This window comes from Anopheles coustani, chromosome 2 (assembly GCF_943734705.1).
Source record: "Anopheles coustani chromosome 2, idAnoCousDA_361_x.2, whole genome shotgun sequence".
Lineage (NCBI taxonomy): Eukaryota > Metazoa > Arthropoda > Insecta > Diptera > Culicidae > Anopheles > Anopheles coustani.
In genome coordinates, this window is record NC_071289.1 from 58,600,331 (window position 1) to 58,624,912 (window position 24,582).

General features: G+C 43.9%; 1 protein-coding gene across 2 annotated transcripts in view; it reads right to left on the reverse strand.

Annotated features, from left to right (window-relative positions):
• Nucleotides 1-24,582, reverse strand: part of LOC131266509 (uncharacterized) — a 66,051-nt gene that overhangs the window by 36,080 nt on the left and 5,389 nt on the right. The window lies entirely within an intron of this gene.

The following is a 24,582-nucleotide window of genomic DNA, read 5'->3' on the forward strand; positions in this document are numbered from 1 at the left end:
CTTTTCTTTTTAGGTTTTGCAAATTCACATTTTGTCCCCTCTTGACGGCTTCCACAGCTGATCGTCAATCATCGCGTTCAGCATCGGGCCCCCCTCACGGTGAGGTGGAAACTTGTGTTTAGTTTCATGCGCGGTGAAGCATGAAACATAACCCGTTTTTAAATCGGTTTTTTACCCCCCGCGTGTGTTGCCCATTATTGGGTGAAAACTATTTGCAAGTTAGTGCTTGCTATGAGGAGTTGTACGTAGGATGGTAAACATTTAAGGTTATGAATTTTAAAGGTAATTTTATGAGACCCTTTCCAAGCCAATTAAACTATATAATAACTAGCTTTTACCTACCAATTTTGCACGAATAAATCCAACGTGCGGACCTATCGGTTTAGGGTTTCAAGCAACAGCTATTTGAAGATATCAAATGTTTGCTTAAAATACTCATGAGTGATTTTCTTTATAAGAACCAAATGAATCATTTTGATATTTCTATTGAGACTTTAACTGCCAATGACCCACATAGTGGATGACAGGCAATTCGAAACATGCCAAGGGACTCATACAGCATTCCAGTAATATAGTGGTAGGCTGTAGTTGTTGTAAAAATTAGCATTAGGAAAGCTTAATTATTTTTTTATTATTATGGTATTACGGACATTTGTTGTTGGTTGAAAAACAAGTCTAAACATTTGTTTTATAAACAAATTTTACCAAAAATGGTTGTACTAAAAAAAGCGTTCTAAAAACGCTTGACAGTAAGCATGTTAAATATATTCGTACATTTGAGAAATCTTATATGTAGCACTCGCAGACCCCACAATACGTGTACTCTAAGCTATGTCGTCAAAGGGAAAACATGGATGAAAGCATAAAAACAAAGGCCCGAAGAAGGTCACAGGTTAATGGGGAAGGAACCCACTTTTTCGAAATTTCCTCCAAGACGTGACCGGCAACACCTTCGACCGTAACGAAGCCCGCGAGCTCTTTTTCTCAGGTGGTAGACATAACACCGAGCCGGCGATTGAAAATTGGTGAAAATTCTTCTTGACCGTAACCTCCAGCGCATCAAAACGCACAAGAAACCACCCGGAACGAGAACAAAGCGAATAAAAAGCATACCTGAGAGGGCCGGGGGAAGAAAACGCAACACATTGAAAGGGAAAAACCGTATGCCAAGCATGAAGGAAATTAAGAAATGAGCTTTTCTTCTTCAACACTTTTTGGCGTCTTTCTAACCGCTCCTTTATATATTTTGATCAAAATAATTTTCTTTCCTTCTCGTGATTAGGATGGAACCCGCAGTATCACAGCCAAGCATATGTTTTATATTGCATTTGCGTTTTAATGTTGTGCTCATTTTTGTTCGGTTTGGCCACGAACCTTTTTATTGCCCTTCAGCATCAACTGCTACTTTCTCGTATAATTTCATTCCAGCGTTAATGTTCCCTTTCACCCACTTTTCGATTCGCAGGAACCTGACCATATCGACGTCTCATCTTGCGAAGACAGTAAAGACGGTTCCATTGGCGGCTCACCATCAGACAGGGCAAGGGAGTAACGTGTGCAACCTATTTGCACATTTTATTTTCAATCAACGGATTAGTTGAGAACAAAACGAACACACATTAACAGTTATAACCGGTCCCAATGCAATCTCACCTACATCTTCGTCTTAATCCGCTGAGTAATAAAACAAGCTGATGTCCCAAGCTGAAGTTCAAACTTATATATCTAACAGTTTGCATTGAAAAGAAGTATAAATTATATAATGCTGGTGACATTTGCTGGTATTGAAATATAATAGCAAAAAACATAACTGATTTGTTCCCTAATTTTTCAGTTTGACAACAATGTCTTCCGAATGGCCACAGACACCGATCGAAAACTGGCCTTTTAACATAATCCAATCCGTTGATTAATTTGCGTTTTGTACAGTGCCACCTCGGATGGCGCATCCCATCGAAACTGTTAATATAAATGTTGCCACCACTACCCACACTAGTGGAGGAGCGTGCAACTAATCAGTCTGACCACCATCGGCGGAAACGGCAGTTTGCAGCGTTTTGATTGCGATCGATAATGCGTTCATTTTAATAAACTCGTTTATTTGTATGCAAACAGGGGATTAAATTTTCAGAGAAGAACAGCAAAAAAAAAGCCCCACCCGGCGGTATTACAAAATGATGAACAAAACATCTGACTGACCAAAGAAAGAAAACGAAAGATTCAATTTATTCCGCCTGAAGTTAAGCCTTCCTTTTCCGTACCGCAGAGTCGTGTGCAGACGGTTATTGGGAAGTTCCTGCCACACCATACAAGGGATGGCGTGTAAAGTGGTGCAACTTAGCAGCGGAACTCACCACCGACAGTGAATCATCATTCCGGGGATCTATGAAAGACAGAAATATGAGGAAAAGCTAATCTTAATCGCACATAAAGGAAACTCACGAAATGGTTCGCATGATTAAACGCACCCGACGCGGCGAAGTTTACGTTACGCAATTCTAATCGAATAAATCTTTTCCGTTAAATGAAATCTTGAGGTAAAAAAAAGTGTCAAGTGCAAATACTCCACTCACGAAAAGGGAATTCTGTGCGCATTTACCCTACATGGTACTTAGCAATGGCGTAAACATTGATTGGAACGCAGGGCCACAACGATCGAAGCGCGTTTCGATGGATACACAGAGCACTGAGTGCCTTTCGACACCTAATTATCTCGTTTTCGGCTTAGGCACATCCACTCGCTAATCACATTACCGAGGAAAAGTGAAGCCTTGCTAATGGGTACAATCCAAAGTAATGCTTGACCGTAGATCCCATCCGAGACGGAGTGCTGCTGAAGGGCGAATCGAACTGGAAGCTGGCCAACACACAGTAAAGTAGCCAAGGCAAGGTCGCTCTCCAGGAAGCAACTGTCCGAGACGGCGGCCGGAGGCGTTCACCGGCACGACTAACGGGCGGGAACAATCGAAAGGTACATCACAAGTCCGCAGCCTATGGGCTCGTAATCATCGTAATTAAATATCCGCCATCGACATGGCGTCTTATGTCCACCATAGGAACTTCTTTTGCCTTTTGCGGTCGAGGATCGGACCTATGGATCAGTAAACGGAATCAGGTATATAAAGGTGAGGCTGGAGAGCGAGTGATCGGTATGAAATTAAATTGCGTGCTTCGTGGTGTTCTCCAATTTTGTAGTCTGCTTCACGTGGAAAATAAGAGCTTGAATCAAACAGTCGGGTTGGGGTTTAAACGCGAAAACGCCTGCAACGCATTTCAATGTCACCCAATGGAAATGTGATACCGGTGACTGTGGGAGATGTCTATACAATCGAAACCCTCGTACGCTTCTTATCAGAGAGATCTCACCAGATGATGGGTTTTTTTTCTAATTCGCTTGCAAATAGCACAAAACAACCAACTCACACCGGTTTTATGTGGCTTACCACTGCATCACACACAGCCAGTTGACGTTGACTGATGCTCGCAGATATACATTTTCCAATTGGAATGTACCCGCGGGGACGGGTGTATCTCAGATGTCCCAGAGACCTGCTTTTGGTAGGAAAAATGTCCCCCAGCCAACCTTTGTCTGGTGCTACCGTGTACACCCGGGTTCCGAATGCGTCCCAGATAACATTGCAAAAATGCTAAAAACACTGCCGGTACATCTGTGCGAATGGTAGTGTGGCAAAAGCCATCCCGAGCTCGGGACTGAGCTGAGCGTGCCTATTTTTTATCCACCGGGACCAGCTTTCTAGTGCCTTCGGAGCCACGTGCTGGCTTTACCTGGCTTGGTGAACTGGTAGATTGGGGAGCTTAGGCGTAGGGACAAGGAGGAGAAGTGAGCGACGTAATGGGAGTGACCGGTATATCAACTTCTTTATTTTTTCTTTCCTCAGTCGTGTATGACTTCTCCTAAACCGGTTGCAAGGTTAGGCTGCATCGAGAGCAATGCATTTCCAACGGTACCCAAGGCCAAACGCGTGACCAACGAAGGCGTGGATTGTCGGAGGATTCAATCCAGTTACTGGGACTTGCACTCACTCCTTGTTCGAGGTGGATTAGCGAAATAATCAGCTTAATTCCGCACAACTAGCCAGTGTCCGTCAAGCTGTCCACTAATGATCAAACCTTCATTACAAAGCCATTCTGTGCAACCACAGTTTGCGTAAGCATGTTATTTCTGTAGAACTACGAGACTTTCAGAACATTTATTCTCTAAATAATTTGCTTTCGACAATGTATTGTTGAGCCCTACGAGCATGTTTTTCGAAATATCCAACAAGTACCGAAAATCAAAACTGAACCGCTGTATCAATCCATCCATCTCTTTCGATTTTAGAGCTATTAAAAACCTGTTGACTTATCTGTTGCTGATGTGGGTAAATTTTCAATTTCTCCCGGCAACGATGGCCAACATTTTCCAGCCATCCTCGTGCTAATGGGCCAAAAGTCCGGAACACCGAAGACCGTACAAAGGGGGGTATCAGTAGCAATATCATCGCGCACGTACGACCTTTGCTTTGTGCGCTGGAGAAATGCTTCATCAATATGCATTTCAATTTCCAACTTATCATCCAGTAGCGCCGTATTCATGAGCTATACATTATTGACCTACATTGGCGACAAGAGCAACGGAGGGACTGGTCGAAAGGCAAAGGATTGAGAAGTTGGAAGCACTAGTGCCAACGATTCGCATGTTTCCAACGGGAGAGCCAGATGGTAGTCGCTGAAGTATGTTGCGAGTATCAAATAGCCCTGCTTGGGATAGCATGGAGCCTCGGTTTGCCAACTCGGTTGTCACTGTTTACCCACTTCCATCTAGTTTGTCGTTGCGTGTCCCGAGAGGTAAGCGTGAGTGATATTACATACCATCAGTGCGCCAGGAGTTGGCTTCTGTACGACGCATCGGAAGGACCGGTGGACGCATCGGAAGGATCAAATTGGCCAGTGCACGCAATTTGATTGGATTGGAGCAAACAGATAACCCCAAAATGTGCACAATTTGATTGAACCATCGGTCATTGCGAAGCAAAATAAACCGCAAGAAACGCAATTCTAAATCGATCTTGGTCGGCTGCCCGGTTTCGCCATTACACCTGAGGGTTTCCACAAGCCCAAAGTGCCCTTCTGGAATGCTGGCCGCCGGTTTTCCATCTAAAAATAATGACTATCTCTATTAGAACCCGGTACACGCTGCTTGATGGGCAACAATCGGAGAGCCGTATGGTGGCTGCTAGGTAATGTACATGACCATACTAACCCGCAAACCCGTCTGCCAGATTCCTTACCGACCTCCACAGACAACCAACTAGCACATACCTTCGCATATACAATAGACACAAAGAGGAGACGAAAGATTGAATTTTTCATGAGCAAATACTACCGACGAACCCTAGCCCTAGTACCCGTGGAAGGGAGGCAAGGAGATCCAGAGCTTGCGGAAGTTGCGGAAACTTCATTCAACTGAACATTGGATCGGTTGCATCGCCATTGAAAACAGAAAACCTGCAGCAGACCGTCCGCTCGTACCGAAACTTTTCCGACCAATGTAACGACGAGGTGACGGTTACACAAGGCATGGGCAGAGGCAAAGAGCACTCTACGTGTATTCTTCCTCAGATTTTTGCAAACTTCAATGCCATGATGACACTCCCGCTTTTTTCCACACAAACCCTTGTGAACCCTGACAACACACACACACATAGGCAACACAATAAAACACACCAATTCCGTTCATCAAGTCTACAAGCCTGAGATAATGAGACTGGCAAGTACTGGATGGCAGCTGCCCGCTATCCAAAAACTGGCGAACAATCATATGGAATCTTATTAACGGATCTTACGGTATACGTACCGTGCTTTAGACAGCCGAGAACCCTTGAGTTAGGGATAGCGACGACCTATGCGGATATCGATTTTTCCTCAAGCATCCTACTCAATCGGCGTAAACACATCTACGCTCGTATCACCGCTTGTGAGTGAGCGAACGAACACAAAGTTCAATCTTCGTAGTATACATAGAAGAAAGCACCAGAGAGCAAGAAAAAATAAAGAAAGATGCCACCATTACCCAGATCACCATCATGAGCGTCATGCACAATTACTTTGGCATCTTCTGGCCATTCACCTGGCCGACGTTTGAGGAGGGGGCCGCATACCTCTATTGCCGACTTGTTGGCGCACTCTAGGGTTGGGATGTGGAGAAACCTTCTGCGACGCAGATGACGCCTACGGGCACATTCGGCAGCATCCAATGGCAGGAATGTGCTATCAGATCCGACGGCCGACTTTAGAGAAGCGATTCCGGGTGTTTTCCTTGTGCCACAGTGTCATGTGTACGTTAGAAAAAAAGTCTCCCCGGGAAGCGTTTTCTTGTGACACAAAAATGAAAGAAGGTGAACCTAGGAACGGCTGGACACCTCGGTGAAAAGTCAACTTGCCCCTGAGCACAGTTTGAATGGTGCCTTTGGCTTGTATTCACTCACCGTAGCCAGCCAGTAGCGTTCGTTTTGACATTACGGTCGATTCTCTTAACTTTTACCGGTTTTATGGGGCGAAGAAACTTCCACCTTCGAAAGGCGCCTGGGACATCGAGTGTCACGCGGTCGAGGGAGAAAAGTTTATGTAGATTCAACCGAAACCGGTTGAAAATAAATCTCTTCCCCAAGTCAACAAAATGGTTGTCTGGAATAGGGACGAAGACGCCTAAGTTTTCTTTCGTACCGGAAGTTCTTTTATTCAAATATAAGAGGCTTTCCATAGGTAAGATATAATGCACCAGGACAAACAACGGAACGGCAATGTGGCAGAATAAATGCCCTGTCAAGAACTTTTATTGGAATTTCAGCACCTACAGTTAGTTTAAACAAAAACCAAACCGACAACTGAACGTAGCCTAGACTGTTATGAGTAGTATTTTCAAAGCAGATCACTTTCAAACAAAAAACAAGCATAGAAACCCCCTACAGACAGGATGGTGCCGGAGTCAAGGCAGCTCAAATTATCGTGCCAATTGTAGCAGACAAAACACTGCTTCCGGCACGACATAACATATGCTGGCACACGACCTGCACAGTACCTACCGGCAGGCAACATGCGCGGTAATCGGTACGATTACGGTAGAACGTGAGAATATTTCTGGGCACGCCCTTCACTATCTATTCAAGCCCCAGTTAAGGGAAGCATCTTCATGAGCCTCGTGATTCCCCGTCGACAACTCCCTTCACAAACATTGGATAAGAGATTGGGGTTGTGTGATGGGCTCTCCCCGTTAGAGCTTTGAGAGATCGGATGAAATATAACCATTGTTGTTGTACGTCTACAATAACTTCCATTGAGACGATGTACACTATTAACCGTCTTTCGTATCTGCTCCGGCAGTGATGGTAGGAAAGATCTAGATAAAGCCTATGTTTACTGGAACATAATTTGCTGGCGGAAATAAAACAATAATTGTTGGGAATCAGCCAATGAATGCAATCGACGGTTGACGAAAGTCCGCGGAATGGAGGATGATTAATGACTCCATCATGTAACACAGGTTGAACCAAGTTGAAGCGATCATGCTTCAGAAAGAAGATGGCAGTACGCTGTTACCGTCCTTAACTGATAGTTAATTAAGAATTCCGGAGGCAATGTGTTTTTTTAATCTATTTATTATTATTCATTATGCATTGCAATCATTTGCCAACATGGCTTACCTTCGAACCAGATTTAAAATTTCTGGCTACCACCAACTCGCTGAACTAGCCGAAGACGAAGTTAATTGACCGTGACAAAGAAACATTAACCAAGGCAGGCAGGCCACGGTACTGTCATAGAAGTTGGCAGAAGCCGACCCCGTCAGACGAGGATCATCTCCATCGTCAGCACGTTTAATTTCCATTCCCAATGCAACCCGTCCACCGATGCGTCTACGATTCGATTAAGTCGCCCGCGATTCGTTTCGCCATCGGCTCCAGGCGTAAGCTTCACGCACAACCCAGTCCCCAATGCGAGACGAGAACTACCTACAAATTACCGTGCTTAATTGACCACGACGCACTTCAATTCGGTCCCGGCGGGTTAGCGTCGAGGGTTACGAACGTTGCGTTCACGCCTCGCTCGGAGGCTGTGGAGCTATTTTCAAACATACCATAAGCTGGCGAACGCTCCGGGAGCTCCCGAACTCCGCGAAGAACGGTGGAACTCAGCCTGGGGGTGGACTGAAATGAATGTCAATTAAAATCGGCCATATTTTCCCTTCGATCAAACGTCAAAACGTGAACATTCGAACGAATTTGGTCATAATTATTTCTCGGCGACAGTCAGGTGTATTTTCGTCCAATCCTTGGGTGGTCTCCCACACATCACAAAATGCTAGCAAGCAAGACGCCAACGACCAGCTTTCAGACACCTTCAGAGAGCGAGTGGGAAATAAATCAGCAAAACGAATCGACACGCACGGCACTCGAAATGTTTGCAATTTAATGAAGCGTGTTATCCGGTGAAGCGTGAAAACATTTTGCACTTCCCGACAGGTTGTTTCGCTCGAACGATAGATAGCATGAGGGAGGGCTTCACTGCCACCTCGTCTTTAGATATTCAGATCGTAGTTTTATATCCTCCAAACTAGTCCACCATAAATTATCGAAACAACTTCATCGCGTTCGATAACGCGATGTCATCCTATTAAATGAGAGGGTCTATCCACAGACCGGATGGGTTGTAAAACCGCTTTCATCTTTGCTTCCAGGATAAAAAAGCGCACCGAAGCAGATATGCAATACTTCATCCGAGTGACTCCTTTCACTGCTGAATGGAATGCCATGGAAAGTCGAAACTCTAGACGAGATTAAAGTGTTGTAAAACCAACAAAAAAAAAAACAAAAGGGATTAATTAACTAAGCCAACTTTCAACAGATTATCGAGCTCTGAAGCTCAGTTGATGGCTCTTCAATAGCTCTTGTCAAAAGCTATAAAAAAATTGTGTGTGAAATCGATACAACGCTCATCCAAATTTGACGAGGTTGATATATACGGGTCTTTCAACGAAAAGCGACAAGAAAAACCCGAAAAACAACACCATAGCCCTTTCCTCACACGAGTTTCCTCGTTGCATAAGAGAACTCCTGCCTTCTTCAAAAACATGAACAGCAGGAACAAATTAATCTTGCAATCTACGAACAAGAGCATGCGTTGTGATGCATCTGTCCGCGTATAAGCGATTGCCCAAAATCCGCTACAATTGCGGCAACAACACGGTGCAATGGTGGCACGAAATGAGGCTGCTGCAACGATTGCCAAATGCATACCAGAGCCTAACACCAGCAATGCCTTTAAAAGTCTCCGATCACGAGGTGAGGTTCGTTTCACCGGTGCATTTTGTGGTGGAAGCGAAGAAAACGTCACGTAACGAGCAGCTGAAGCCGAAGTAGCGTGGAACAACGTGTGCAACGCCGAGTGCAGTCACTAGCTGTTGCTTACTTGAGGGTTGAGGTTTAGGCTTACCTTTCGGCGCCCTGAAGGTAACCACAGAAACCGCAAGTCGTGCAAGGGCATTTGCCCATGGTATCGATGCGAAAGGTGAGAGACATAGCAACAACGGGTAGGTTCTTCTCACCCAAAGATGCATGTGGCCATACAGATTGAAAAACAAACGCCTTATACACAGCGGAACGTGCCAGAATGGTCTCTGTTCGCCAAGATCGAACCAGCTTTTTGAAGCGCAAGAATGCAAACTCTACCATTCGTCAAGGGCAAATATGTTCAAGTACATCATGCTTAGAGCGCAATCGTGTTTGAAGAGAGTAAAATAAACAGATTCTTTCACTTGACGAACGATCGCTGACTGATTTTCCCAGTCACTCCCTGGAAAAGTGCACATGATGCAGTGATTTCCCATCAAAACATTGCGCATGTACTTTACGAGCGATGGCTCCACAAAGACCATTTGCCTTGAGACAACCGTTTAGGGTTCGTCCCATCGGAAGGGACAAACGGGTAAAAGCAAGCGCTTAGTTGCTCTGTTCGCTGGGCAAACCCAACTCCAAGCTGTCGGTTTATTGGTGGTAATCAATTACAGTATTATCATCGTCGGCAGCATCAACCGGCGGCCTCATTACGTACCCATACGTACCCTACTCTTATCGGTGCTGCAGCAACACACCGGATTACTGTTTACAACACCCATGGTGGAACAAACGATAAGAGCCAGGCAGAAAGTAAAAGCAAGCAGCGACCCGGGAACCTCAGCAGCGAAAATGCATACCATTCAAACTCGTAAAACGCTGGAAGCAAACAAAAACATAAGCCTTAAGCGAACGACTTCCTGACGTCAAATGTAACACTGAGGTACTTTCAAGAGGGACCATTTTGGCCCCAGTTTTAAGGACATTCCGGTAGCATCGTATAAAGAGTAATACTTACTAAAATTATTGCAACCCATGTAACGAATATAAAATAAATTAATTTGTTTACATATACATTATGCGCAAATATTGGGGAAATTTTTCATTTCCCCCTTTTAACAGAAACTCTTTTTCCCTCCAAAAGGTTATCACGGATGCTTCTTGTTAATCACATATTTATCCATGTTTCATGGCATTTTTGCCTGCCTCGGAAAATTTGTCACGCATATTTTCCTACCCAACCAACCAACGTCATCGTACACGCCAGGCACTTTCGGTACCGCAAGCTAGACGGAAATTTTCCGCTTGTAATCAAGTAGCTTCAAACGACAAACTCCAAACGGTGCATCGATGCGGTGAAAATGCAATCAGTCGTCATGGAGTTGTGCTTACATTTTCATCAAGTTAGTTTGCAATCTTGGCTCCAATTGTAGAAGTAAGGTTAGTTTAGTTTTCATTGGGTACTTTTGCCATTTTTCATAGAACTTCGTGATTCTGTTACTTTTGTAAAAATATGTTTAACGATGGCTTTATACCAACACATATAACTTTGAAACAAATAATTTCACACCGGTTTTTTTTAGAAATATACTTATTAAACAATTTTGTTTAGAACATACGTGGGATAAGGTTGCAAACAATTTGAAAGGAATTACTAAAATTCAATACATAGAAATCTAAAGCTCTTCGGAACTGCACGTGAGTGGATTTAATATGTTGTAAATTTAGTGAATACGACTGTTTAATTGGGATTAAAATGGCGATTAGCATAACAAAACGAAAGTAACCACTGTGAAAATTGATAAAGTTATTTCGTTTAAAGTTAAGTTAATTGGCCAATTCACGTCAGTGTTACATACTACATCTTCTTCTTCTTGGCGTAACGACCTTGTTGGTCATGCCTGCCCGTTAAGGGCTTACGAGACTTGTTTCCCTGTTGTACGTGGATAGTCAGTCCTCTCGTACAGGGGAGGGTCCGGTCTCGGTTGGGATTCGAACCCACGCCGTCGAGGTGGTGAGCCCCGGCGCTCATGGGCCGATTTTCTAACCGGCGCTACCGCTCGGCTGTCGCGGACCCCCCATACATACTACATACATACTACAAAAAAACAACATTTGATTTAAGCAATACGTAACCAGTGATAGTGTTGAATCGAAAATATAACATTCTTTGTTAAATCAAAAGTGAAACAGCATAGGATATTGGTGTTGGTCCCTTAACATATTCATCAGCATCGTAAAACATTCCGCAATCTTGCTGTTTCCAAATGACAACATCCAGCAAAAGTGAAACCCATGGTGAAAACTGTAAGTGCAATAAACCTATATAGCGTTTCCAATCAACCTCCGGCACACTTCACTTCGACAGGCCCTTAGCATCCGACTTGCTTTCCACGTTTTCCATCACAATAAAAGAAAACGACAGTGCGATTGTTCCGATGATTTTTAGTATTGTATCTTCAGTAGCAGTGTGGCAAGCTCGACTTCTGCCCAACCATGGCCAAGATGTGCCTCGCAATCATCGAAAAAGCTTGCCCTAATGGGTGGAAATAAAATACGAATGGAGGGCATTCCGACCTAGCCGTGATTTAATTTACCGGCACACCAAAGCAAGTGCACTTTCTTACACGTCTACGAAACTCTTTTGTGTGCTTCCTACGCACAATACTGGGAGACGCCATATACCTAACCGAACCACCTTCATCACCATCCAGCTGATCCACTTCCACACTATTAATAAACGCACAATCGTTGCTAAAAATATCATCTCGGATGGCAACGAAGTAAAATCAATTCCACTTCCGTTCGTACGATGATGGTGGCCCTTTTCCCATTTTCTTCCAAGCGTCGGGTTTTCCTTGGGTGACATTTCTCCAAACACGCCACCAAATCTCGAATCTATCCCAGCATCGAAATCTGATCGAAAGAAAGTGGATCCCTCCTTTTGGTATCACTTTTATTTATTAACCGTTAGGAAAATCCACACCCGCCAAGAGAGGGTTCTCGCCCGGAAAAATCTCACGACGCCCACAATGGGAGGCTTTTTATTTTTCTAACGGGATCCCAAGCAAAGCATCACTCGGCAGCTGCTGTGAAATATGATCCGACACTCTCTTACAGGAGCCAGGGAAAAGTCGAAAAGCGAAGTAAGTTTCAGCGCGCCTTCGTACCTACGGTCTTCTCCTGACGGAACCATTAAAACTATGTACGACACCGACCGAACACGAAGCGGCAGGCGTTTAAACCGCTCCGTGTAAATCGTTCCGGCAATCTTTGCATGCTTCGGAGTCTGTGTCTGTGCGAGAAAATGTTTCCTCATATATGAGGAACCGTCCTGAACGATCTGAACTTGGAAAATCGCTATATACCGCTGCGAAAATATATCCCACACTACCGAACCGTTCCATATATAGTGGACGGATTCTGTAACCAGATCGTTAACGAGGAAACCCCAGCATCCCTAAATGAGAGAGGAAATAGATTTCCACCTAAGTTATGCTGTTTTCTACCTCGAGAACCGCCCGCAGACAAATATTTGATGCAGAAATCAATATCAAAAACCCCACAGACTAGCAGCCTTGCGCGCCCTTGGGCGTTGGATAAACAACGTCGCCAAAGTCAAGCCCCATCGTCACCTCCGACAAACAGACTGAAAAGAAAATTCAAATCGCATATAATCCGATAATCCAACCATTCCATCTGCCGGTGAACGAAGCGCAGTGAAAGGTTGAATTTATATGCATATAAGAAAAAAAGCGCTGGAAAAAGCTTCCCCAACGGCAGTTGGGCAAATTATGGGTATCTTAATAAATTATTCATCTCACAAAGCTGGTTGGTTTCCATAGGACAGTTTTAGCAACGTCGGAAGGAATGTCTTTGAAGAGAGTTAAAAGAACTTAATTCAAAATTACGAATTGGTATCCAATGTGTTTCGAAGGAAGCCGGGCAATCGATTCTTCCACACCAATTTCATTACTGTTCGAAGCAAGTAACGCAAGTTTCATGAAAAATAGCGACCTATCTGTGTCATTTGGATAAGCTCATTTTATCAAATAAAAGAAAATAAAAATATTATATTATCTGCGTTTAAGTCATGATAGATAACGAAACAAAACATGGCTGCTATGAACATGCTATGCTATTATAAATTATTAAATATGAGGCTCAGATCTATTTTACATCAAGGATAAAATGAAATCCTTTCAATTTCGACAAAAAATTAGATGTACATGGGTTTCGATCCCTGAAAAATCAAGCAACCACTTATTTTCATCAGATATAATCCAAATCTTTGTGACAAAGCTAAACGATCTCTTGCCGGCGGAACCACTGTGCAACGATTACGGCACATTTTCTCACGAACTGCCAACGAATCAATCTACCCATTTTCACCCAGCCTCCTCCTCGTTATGTCGCACAAGAAACGAAGGGCAGGATACAAGCATCAACATTTTCCGGTGCCGGACAGTTGTATCAAGCGATTCCGCCCGTTTTCTTCTGGTACGGCCAATGCAGCTCCGCAAGGCTTGTTGACAAGCTTGTTAAAATATCGTCACAACATAACTCCCCCCGTCAGACGTGACAGGCTTTACCGTACCGTTGCCGGACGGAAAATGGAAAGATCGCGGGACGAACATGTGTCCTCAAACATTGTACCTAACGGAGCCAAAACCGGAGAGCCGGTCGCGCGATTTGACACATGCAAGGGAAATGAAAACACGTGACGCGGTCATTTAGTAGAACGAGCCATGCAGGGAAAAATTCGGTAGAAAACCGTGCCTTACTACCTTCTTGTTGTAGGAAGGTTTTCCATTCTTACGTCCTCCATTAGAAGTTTGCGTCACGAAAAGAAGGAAGCTTCAACAAAATAACAACAACGCACCGAGGGACTGGCGTTTTATTAAATGAAGCTTTTACGACGAGTAATTTGTTACTTTCTTATGCAACAATCCGCAACACAACACACCGCTAGTAGCCTTCTTTTCCGTTTCTCACAAACAGATTATCTCCACGCCGAAGCGCCATCCGTCGCTCGTCGTGCGAACAAGAATGTGTCACAATGAAATGAGCCTCCCCACAACTTATCCGCTCCCTTGTCTGCACGGTAAAGGAACGCTGGAGCTTTAAGAAATAGCCAGATTAAGATTGCGAGAGCCGGAGAAACCCCATTTTCGGCAAGATGAAGATTGTGCGGCCTCCGCATTTGCATTGTACACTGCACCGGCGAAGCAGCACAACCACAGTTTTCCATTGTCACCATGCCATCCGAACCCCAACCCCAACGCTTCCACCACCGTTCCGCAACGGGCAAGAACCGAGAAGAAAATTGGTCCAAGAAATGAAAACGGCACGGGGTCCCAAGCAGTTCACAACAGCAAAAAACGCACAGACGCCCGCAACATAGCTTTCCCGGAAGGCCATTACCAATGCTGACGACCGTAAATCCCGTCCTGGCCGCCGCATGTTTTCCTTTCATTTGCGCAAGGAAAGAATAGGAGAGAAGAGAGCCCATTGCGTTTCAGTTCTAAGGAAGAAAAATGCTAGCGTTGCCGGTTTGCTCTAAGCTCTCTAAAATTAGATCGCAACGACAACGAGCGACCGATTGTAAATCAGGGTCGCACTCTGGCTCCTGGCGTTCACTTTTCCCACATCCTCTCTCCCACGGCCACAGGCTTTCCATACAGTTTTCCGTCGATCCCAAGAACGCGCTCCAAAGTGCACTAAAGATAGAAAAAATGGTGCCAATCAGGAGGGGAAAACATGCAGTGTAAACAGATCTTAAACCGCCGTAGACTCGAGCGATGGTTCCGAAACGAGGGGGAGTTTTAAATAAATAGCGTGAACATTTTGGTAAGTACCATGTAGAGACTGTCACTCCAAATTCTACATTATTGTTCCGAAAACATGTGCCGCGAGAAGCACAAACACCTCTCGTACAGCATCAAAACACTTTACGAGGGAAAACATAATTTCGATTTTGATTTCATGTAATCGCCTAGTATTAGATAGAGGAAACGACTCACAAAGTACTGGTTGCACTTCCAGATAAGCAACAATATTTCAGGAAATATTAGAGCTTCATTCACCATTTGACTAGTATATTAACAAATTTACTACAAATAAGTTCACAGCAGTAAATGTTAAAGCTATGTTGTCCTTTCAGGTTATTTGTAGCATTAAAAACTATTGTTGGAGAGCAGTTTTCAAGTGGTTTTAATTTATTTGTTGGTAGATGACGGGTGTCATAAGGGCTCAGAACCTTCTAATGTTAGAATATAGAGAACAATTGTAGTAATTTTTATATTATCAATATTATGATAAAGACACTCCCTTCCTAGTTTCATAACCATCGTATAACCAACGTCTGATAGAATCAACAAAATAAATGTCAAAGTTTTTAAACTAGCACATGGTTGCTGCAAAATAACATTTACAAACAATAGTGCAAATAAAAATAAACTATCATTAAAGGCGAAGTAAAATAAAAGATTGCTAATGGAAAATACTAAACACAACAAAACACAAAACAAAAAAGGCATTCAATATAGAAACAGCAAACATTAAAAACATAAATACAACTATACCAAGCATGAGAACCACGTGACAAACATTAAACAAAGTGTAACAGAAGGTCCCAAACTGTCCACCGAACGCATCCCGAGTTGTGTTCAGGTTATTCAACTTTTGCGCCAACAACGTTAGCCGATGCAGTTGATAGTCAGATTTCACTTTTCACTTTGCAGCACCATTTTGGTCCGAAACGGTCGCTTCCCAATCCGAGAAGCCGACTGCCGCGGCGACGGGAAAGCTAATGGTCACTTTCCTATTCACTAACGGCGGTTTCCTTTTCGCTTCCTCAGTTCCGCCCCGTCATGCAGGAACCATTTAGCAGCCAATCATTTTAAGCACGGACGTGACAAGATTTTGTCAACCTCCTGCCTGGCAAAGGGGTCCATCTCTCGCGACGTTTGTTCCGGCTCCAACCACCCCGCTTTTTTAATATCTCCTGGGGTTCCGCCGCGAAATATGGAACACGAACGCCCCCTACTGATGACGCACCCAAGTGCTCCTCCAATTAATTAACCGGACCTACGTAACGTAAACCAAAAACCAACTCTAGACCAATGTGGTGGGACAGTAGCGTCCCTCCTCCCTGGTCAGGGTTGGTGGCCTCATTTCGGAGCATGCGGTTCAACTAGTAGCAGTGAGCTACTAATTTAACTCCACAACATAACCACCTGCTCCGCATCCCGCATCACCACCGGTGGATTGCCCCTCGAATTGACCATTTGATTGAGGAGGTACTAGCGAGAAGTAGCCACTAAAATTGGAATTCATTTCCTCATCAGTCTTCGCCTTCGCCTCGCGTTCCAAGCCAAAATACACAGGAAGTTTGGATAAATGATCCCATTTTGATTGATTTCACTACCATTCGCCGCTTGTCGCTCGATTTTCTCCACCGGAGCCCTAACTAGACTAGCAAAGATAGGAGGGGGCGATAAACAACCCATTTCCCAGTCGCGTGTTTCGTCTGAGAGGGGGGATAGGAAGGCCTGGTAGTAGTTCTGTTCATCAATGAAACGTGGAAACCAAAACAAACCCAAATGGATCACCATTTCCCGGCTATTTGGTCAGCAGTTACCAACGAAAAAAAAAATACACTAAACATACTTCGATCCTCACCCCCCGATGGTTAGAGGAAGGAGAAAAATATAGGCAATTTCCGAACAGCTGTTTATGGCCACTAAACAACAAACCAATTGCCGATAGACATAAAACTAAGGCGCGCTTGGCACACGATGCCCTAATTGGCGGACACCAGACGGTTGTTATCGTTGCGAAATGCTATTCGTAATTCATTTTTCACAATAAATTCGGTTGCTGCTGCTAGAAGCTCCCGATTTCTTTGCCAAATAAACGGGGGCCAATCGATTTTGCGGACCACGGAAGGACCTTCTGGCAAAGGAGCAGAACTGAAGGCGTCCCAAGTTCACGTCGAGGTACGGTAGAAACTATTTCCTGCGCCTCACCGGTAATGTCACTGTCAAGAACGACTGCTTTGCCAAGGATATCAACATGACTTGATGGTGAACGGAGCAAAAACAACAACCCAGACCAGTTATTTATAAATAGTGTAGGTTTCGCGGATGGAGGGACCTGATAGACATAATTGTGTCGATGTCCATCAACTGTACCACACCGGGGACTGGGAGGAGTTAAGACCATTTGGGTAGACTGTTTGGTGTGGAATTAAGCCCACCAAATTAGTTTCAATTTTGTATCCGATTTTGTCCCGTCCCGTTTTGTCTAAGCCCAAACATGTCGGGCTGAACTGACCAAACAAGCGCGTCTGAGGGATGGCTGGTGGGCGGATGAAATGCGAAGAAGTGTACCCTAGCCTTCATCTGGATCCTACGATGCATCGACGCCGCCATAAATCAACGTCATTTCCCAGCAGCTCCGTATTAGTGTTTAGAGCCAACCAAACAGCAAACCGCATATATTAGGACTGTTCCTTTACTAGGCTTGCGCATTCCACGGAGGGACACAAAATTAATGTTTCGTGGACCATCGCGAAGACGCGAAGGTCATCCACATGACACACGTGTTGAGTTGAAGAAAGATTTCGCGAAAGAAAAAAAAATACAAAAACACACTCAAGTATGCCAAACAAAACCGAAACTGGTTACTGCACAGCAAACGACCACCGGGAAGGCAAAGGAACTCCATCTCTCGGACGCGACTAGGCGTGCAAACATTTGCGTTGGCGCTAATTATGATTTATTTTTATTGAACAATTTATTTATGTGTTTTTCATTTTCTATCGACACGGGTCGGTCTATTGTTTGTTTGGGGAGATGGGCCGCGAGTTGGAGGGGAAAAACAAAACCCCATAAGTATAATTCCATTCCCAATTGAATTAGGCACCGTAAGACATTAGGCTTCGGTATTTCCGAACAATGATTGTACTCTCACAGAGGCGCGTGCGTGCATCTTCACGAATGAGAAGAAATATCTTTCATTCACCACGAACGACACTCAGATATCGGTGAGAAACAATGCGAACACATCCACATGCCAGACGAAGATTGATTTTGATGGAGCTTTCACTACTTTAACTCCCAGAGGCAATCATTAGGTAAAAACGGTAGGAAGAGAAAGACTGCAGCCGAATCAAGGGAAGATAGATGTGTTGCTTTTCGTATCATTGCAAGCACTTTGGCATTTCCTTTCTCCATTTCGCTTGAAAAAGTGTCGGAAACATCCCGCACAACGACTTCAGGCTGAACGAAGGCTAATGATCATACCAACCGAATCTAAACAATCAAAAGAAGACATTCTGTTGCGCCCTAAAGTTGTCGAACATTATATATAAAGCGCTCTAGACTTGGTGCTACAACGTGGTAGGTTGTAAAGAGAAAAAATATACTTTCTCTTTGTAGGTTTAAAATAATCGCCTGTTTCACTTTCTTTGCGTCGTGTCATCTTTATGACTTAAATTGTTTGCAGCAAAATGAAGTCCTTGAATTCCAAGCCAGCAATTTACGGTACGGTAATGCAATTGCATTTTAGTAGCACACAAAGTTCAATCCATTAAGTGATATGAACGAGATATCTGTACTTTATTAAATCATCCTTCTTAATCGGTGCACCGATATGCTTAAGTGCATCGTTTGGGAAACAGGTAAAAAGATAGTGTTTACATGCAAGGAACCAGAGCAGAACGCCGCATCCATGATCCTTCAGACGTGACATCGCATTGATGTTTTCCACGGCAGATATGGGAGCACGTAGACTTACAGAATAAAATTAACACCAAATTAAAAACGGTAATGAAAAAAAAGCGACACGGCTCCTCTTTGATTAATTTATTCTGAAGAGCACGGAAAAGCTCTTCATGAACTTGTTTTCAATTAGATCCGCCCAAGCCAGTGCCCAGAATTGGAAGCTAAAAAGAACCACAAGTATCCCGTACTTCGACACACTCGACAACAAATTATACTCAATGCAGCGTCCGTTCAAGTATTCTGTCGATGCACAACCGGACCGAAACTCGGGGAGACACGCACAGATTTTATTGTCTTCTGGTCGGTGTGTCTCATACACACTTTCGTGGCAACAATAGGATGTTGTTCGCAGTTGTTATTGAGGTTCTTTCCACCCACGACGACCCCAGAGACGGTTATAAACTATATGAACTGCGGTCAGGAATTGTGTTGCCAATCGACAAAATCTCGACAAAACGCTTACTTCATTGAAGTGGACTATGCTCCAGTTTGGTGGCAATAAAAAAAAAACAAACTTGAATATAATATAAGGAAACAAGTACAGTACGAGTGTTCTCAAAACAAAAATCAATAAGCCAACCATTCCCGAATCCTACACTCAATTCTGGTCGCCAACAATCTTCCTCTAATCAACGATTCTCTCGAAAACCATTCGCGTTCAAAGTTCATCCACCAATAACGGAACTGCCTATTCCCTTCCAAAGAGTGTCAACAGCATCAGGCATCCCAAAGTGCATTGGCTTTGATTGCGCCGTGATACCGACGGCCCACGAGATCTCATCTCTAATCGATCATAACCACCTCGGGCTTGACCGACGATGGAGTCTTACGTCCACACGCTCCAACCGCCGGTACCCTTCAGAGAGCATGTAGGAAACGCTTGAGGCGATAACCGTGCTCCATTACTCGTTGGCCACCATACCATGTGGGTTGCGAGAGGCGAACCTCCGGTTCGTTCCCGGTGCAAGGCAGGTCTATGTCTGGTCGGAAGGCGTTACCCCAACGACGGTGCAGTTGCAGCCGTATGTAAATGAGCTGATAAAGAATTTGTTTCACCTCCATCCGCTGACTTGTAGGTCTACTGACGGGTCAGAAGATACCGGGGACTGGTAGGCGCCGCGACGCAACAAAGGAAACCGGCACCAGATCTCGCTTGGAGTTCGCCATGAATTCTTCTCTCTCTCTCTATCTCTATTCCTCTCTCGCCCCTCAGAACTTGAACAGTGGAGCATCTGCTCCCCATCTCCATATGCGAACATCATAAGTGTGTTGTAAAAGTTGGCGTTGAATATCAACGACGGTGGCGGCGAGCGTTGGCACTCACTTGGACCTTGGAACTTGGGCTGAGAAGAACACAACAAGCAGCCAGCAGAGGACCGAAGGGAAGGCAAGTGTAAGTGGACCTGGCCGTTGCACGTGATACGCGTCAATGACTTGCGCGCACGGACACACCACTCCTTCTGCCAACTACCACAAGCCGGGTGCCTTTTCATCCCAGCTAGATGAATACGCGGGTGCATTTAATGACGGAATGAATTATTTCTCTCGTGTCCACAATCGTGAAGAAACCGACGCGCGAAGCAGACATCGACTTTATTCTCGACCGGCACAGCACGGTCAATTACGGAAGACATTTTCTCCTTTTGTGCAGCGCAATCTTTTATTAAATTTCATTTGAATATCAAATTCTTCCCTACGGAATATTTAAAAATAATACCAACATTACAAGCCCATAACCTTCGTAGAAGTGTTTATTAAGATGCAGCTCTACCAACGTCATGCATGAATTATTCTGCTTAATCGTTACTGTTTATGGAAGGTATCATCATCTGGGTGCGAGCAAATAAAAGATTACTCAAAACCCCATAATAGAGGCACCGTTATTGAAGGGTGTAGGGTTTCCCTGGGCCCAACACCTATGCCTGAGCCGTGCCATACTGTAGGACGATGGGTATAGCCACGTTGCACTCGAACTCACCAGTACGGTAGGGTAACGTGCAAACCGGCTTTTGAACTAACTGCTCGGAAAGTGGAACGTATTCTTGATGCAGGGCGTTACGCGTGAAGAAATTTACAAGAAAAACCACTAAACAGCCCCGTTACGGAGCTTCAACCGGGTCGCCGCAAGTAGATCAAAGCATTGGACTCCTGAAGAAACTTTAAGTGTAGTCGATAAGTAAATTAATATCATAAATTAATTGATACGCAGGGCAAAGTTATAACACGTTTTCAGGAAAGATGTTTTGGAAGAAGTTTCCCCAGTAGCAAATCCACCGTACACATGTGAAAAGGTTGAGAACCAATAAGTTAAACCACCTCAAAACATAAATCTACAAAAAGTGAGCCTTTGAATGATAAAAAGAATAGAAAAGAAAAACAAGATAAGACAACCCTTATACAAATCATCAATGTTGCACGCGCCATTCTCTTATCAAATTCGGTTAGAAATTCCTCCGTATGCTTTTTCACCTTTTTGTACATTTTTTGCACCTACGCCAAGTCCGGCAAGAACTTTCACGACGCAAAAGTATGATAACTTGCCAAAACGAAAACTCTATCGGGCACACGTTTTGATAGATTTAGCCAGTTCTTCCTTATTTCGAACGAACGGTCGACGCTCGAACGCTTCTTTAACGGTAAAAAAAATGGATAACCCTTAGCGGGGGGAACGTCGTTTGACCCACACGGAGCCGGACAGTGGAAGGTGTTGCCGGCCAACCGCGACGATGAGGACGATGACCGTACCGTTTGGCACGAGGTCAGGCAACGAAACGGAACCGAAAGCATGCGGGAGCGAGAAAAGGTGGAATTGCGGTCCCGATGGGAAAAACCTGTTCTCCGTGGGGGTCAGCCACGGGGAAAGTAAAATGTATCGAAGGTTTGGATTGTAACTTGATAGAAAGACAAAATAAAGCCAAAGAACTAACTTGAAACTAAGCTGGAAACGAGGGGAGCGTTGTGATTTTTTAAACCATCTTTTAAGAATATTGTTTGGAAAAAAAGATATTTAATTTCTATTCTTATCTTACTGTAACAGAACCCACTGTAGCCCCCAATACCAAAAAACAATCCACAATCCACAATCCATCGTCCACGAATCAAACCACATCCCACACTTTTTATAGTTGATTTAAATCCTGGTATGCTCGTCGATGGTGATGACATAAAGAAGGGAGTATCATCCGCCGCTCTGCGACTAAGTTTACCGCAACCAAAAGCCATCGGCAATAGCTAACCGATGATCAGATCAATTAAACAGGATGAAAAACGACGAAAGGTAGATTCATAATGATCCGGTTAGGTAAACCCACGCCAATCTTTTGGGGAAACTATAACTCAGTCAGTATTTTTGTAGGTATTGTAAAAGTTTCAATCCACATCTCAACAACGAAATGCTATCTTCCGCGGAATATGAGTAAATTCTTGTGAAGCTCCCATGTCAAACTAAAACTAAAACACTATGATCTACAACAAATCATAAGTTCATCTGCTAATATAAAAGATTTTCTCCAGTACGGCGTAGGAATTTTGTGAAGATTGAAATGAATCAATAACTATGAAACAACATCAACATTCCTCAAACAATTTATTTCTGACTTTGATACGCATAATTGCGGCAGCTAAAAATGACAAATTGGTAACATAAAACCACCAAGATTGGATACACTTACGAATTTTGCTAGACGCAATTTTTTACCGGTGAGTAATTTGTTTTGGCATGTAGTCAAACATAAAAATATTTAATATTGCTCAGTCAATTTCGGCTGCTCCATCGAGGATGATTCACAGTCGAATCGATGTATTTTATGGTCCGTATCGTTTGAAGTAAGGGACCAACAAACGAGAAAAAAAACTTATTGGAAACTCTATACCAGCATGATACGGACCACGATTGTCTAGGAGGGTTGCACAGAAATATAGGTGACACATTTCAATTTACAAATAATGACCACAGCAACGTGCAAACACGATTCACGACACAAGTCTGGGTTGATTAGATAAAAACAATCATTGGTTATCACTCAAAAAAAATTTGATTTATCAAAATACTATTTCTTCAACGAAGGAAAATAATTACTTTAGCCATTTGAATAAGGTAAACAGAAACAACAAATAAATACTCAACATTAATAAATGTTTTAATATTAATAAATATAGCAATGCAAAAATATAGTCAATCTTGGCTTTGTATAGTGATTAACAATAATTAAGGATGAAAATCAAATAATATTAATTAAATTAAACAGTCCTGTGCCCAAATAAACGCCGTTAAATACAAGACTGTATAATCATTCCAGTTGGAAATATTCCGTTTTATTTCCCAAAACAAGCGTTTCTCCACCAGCATGCAGCAAAGTCGATCGACCAACGCTGCGAAAACAGGTTCTGGTCAAATTGCCCCCAATTCTCGTCGGTAGCCCTAACCCTGCCGCCTCCGTCGGGGGGATCTTGGGTTATGGATGACCGCTGGAAGAAATCGAACGCTAAGCGCGCTCCGACAGCGCGTTGATTGATAGCATATTAATGTTACGTTTTGCAGTTCCGTTTCGATACCAAAGAGGCTTTAAATTTCTTCTTGGGGTCTTAGTACAAGATATCTTAACTTATCTTGCGCCTGCGCTATCGTCGAACTCTTTGTCGGTGATAATGAAAGTTGGTCGACTGATAAACCGAAGCCTCGAGTTCAATCAAGTTCAACCGGAAAGGTTTGGATGGTGTCTAGAGTAAACATTCAGTTTCCGTCGTATCTAACGAAGGTACAACCGGATAGAGGGTCCTTCTATGTTGCCTCCTTCGACGAAACCTTTAGCTTTCCAACTTCAATAGCGCGCCACCACACTCGAACAAGCTCGGGGACGATGTTTTATTTTTGTTTTAGTTGAGTTTTTGGTTCGACGCCTTAACGGTGCGGGCCAGGGCTGCGAACACTTTCTCTTCTCGACCACCGAAAATATCATCCCATTCGCGGAAGCTTTTCACGGGCGAAAGCGAACCAAGCCGACGACGACGACGACGCAGCGTCCGGTGCAATCGAGCATGTCCCCGCCCTCCCAACCCTCTCGCTTGTTATGCTACACTTTGTGGTCAGTCAAGCCGGTATGCTGTTTGTGTATGTGTGTGCGTGTGAATGTGCCTTTAGCGGCGGAAGAAAAGCAACGAAAAGCCGCGAAAATAATCCATCGGCAAGTTACGAAAACGGACCGACTTGAACAACATAGAAGACAACCCCAAAGGCGGGGTGACGTTGACCGATGAAGCCGTTTTCTTGTGTACGCTTTTTGGTTACATCCGCGAAAACTTATCCGCGTGCTTGATCACAGGCTAAGGTTGACGAAGCGTAAAAGCATACCTCTATGAGCTAACGTTCGTAGGGTTTGATAAAAAAAGACAACAAAAACTTA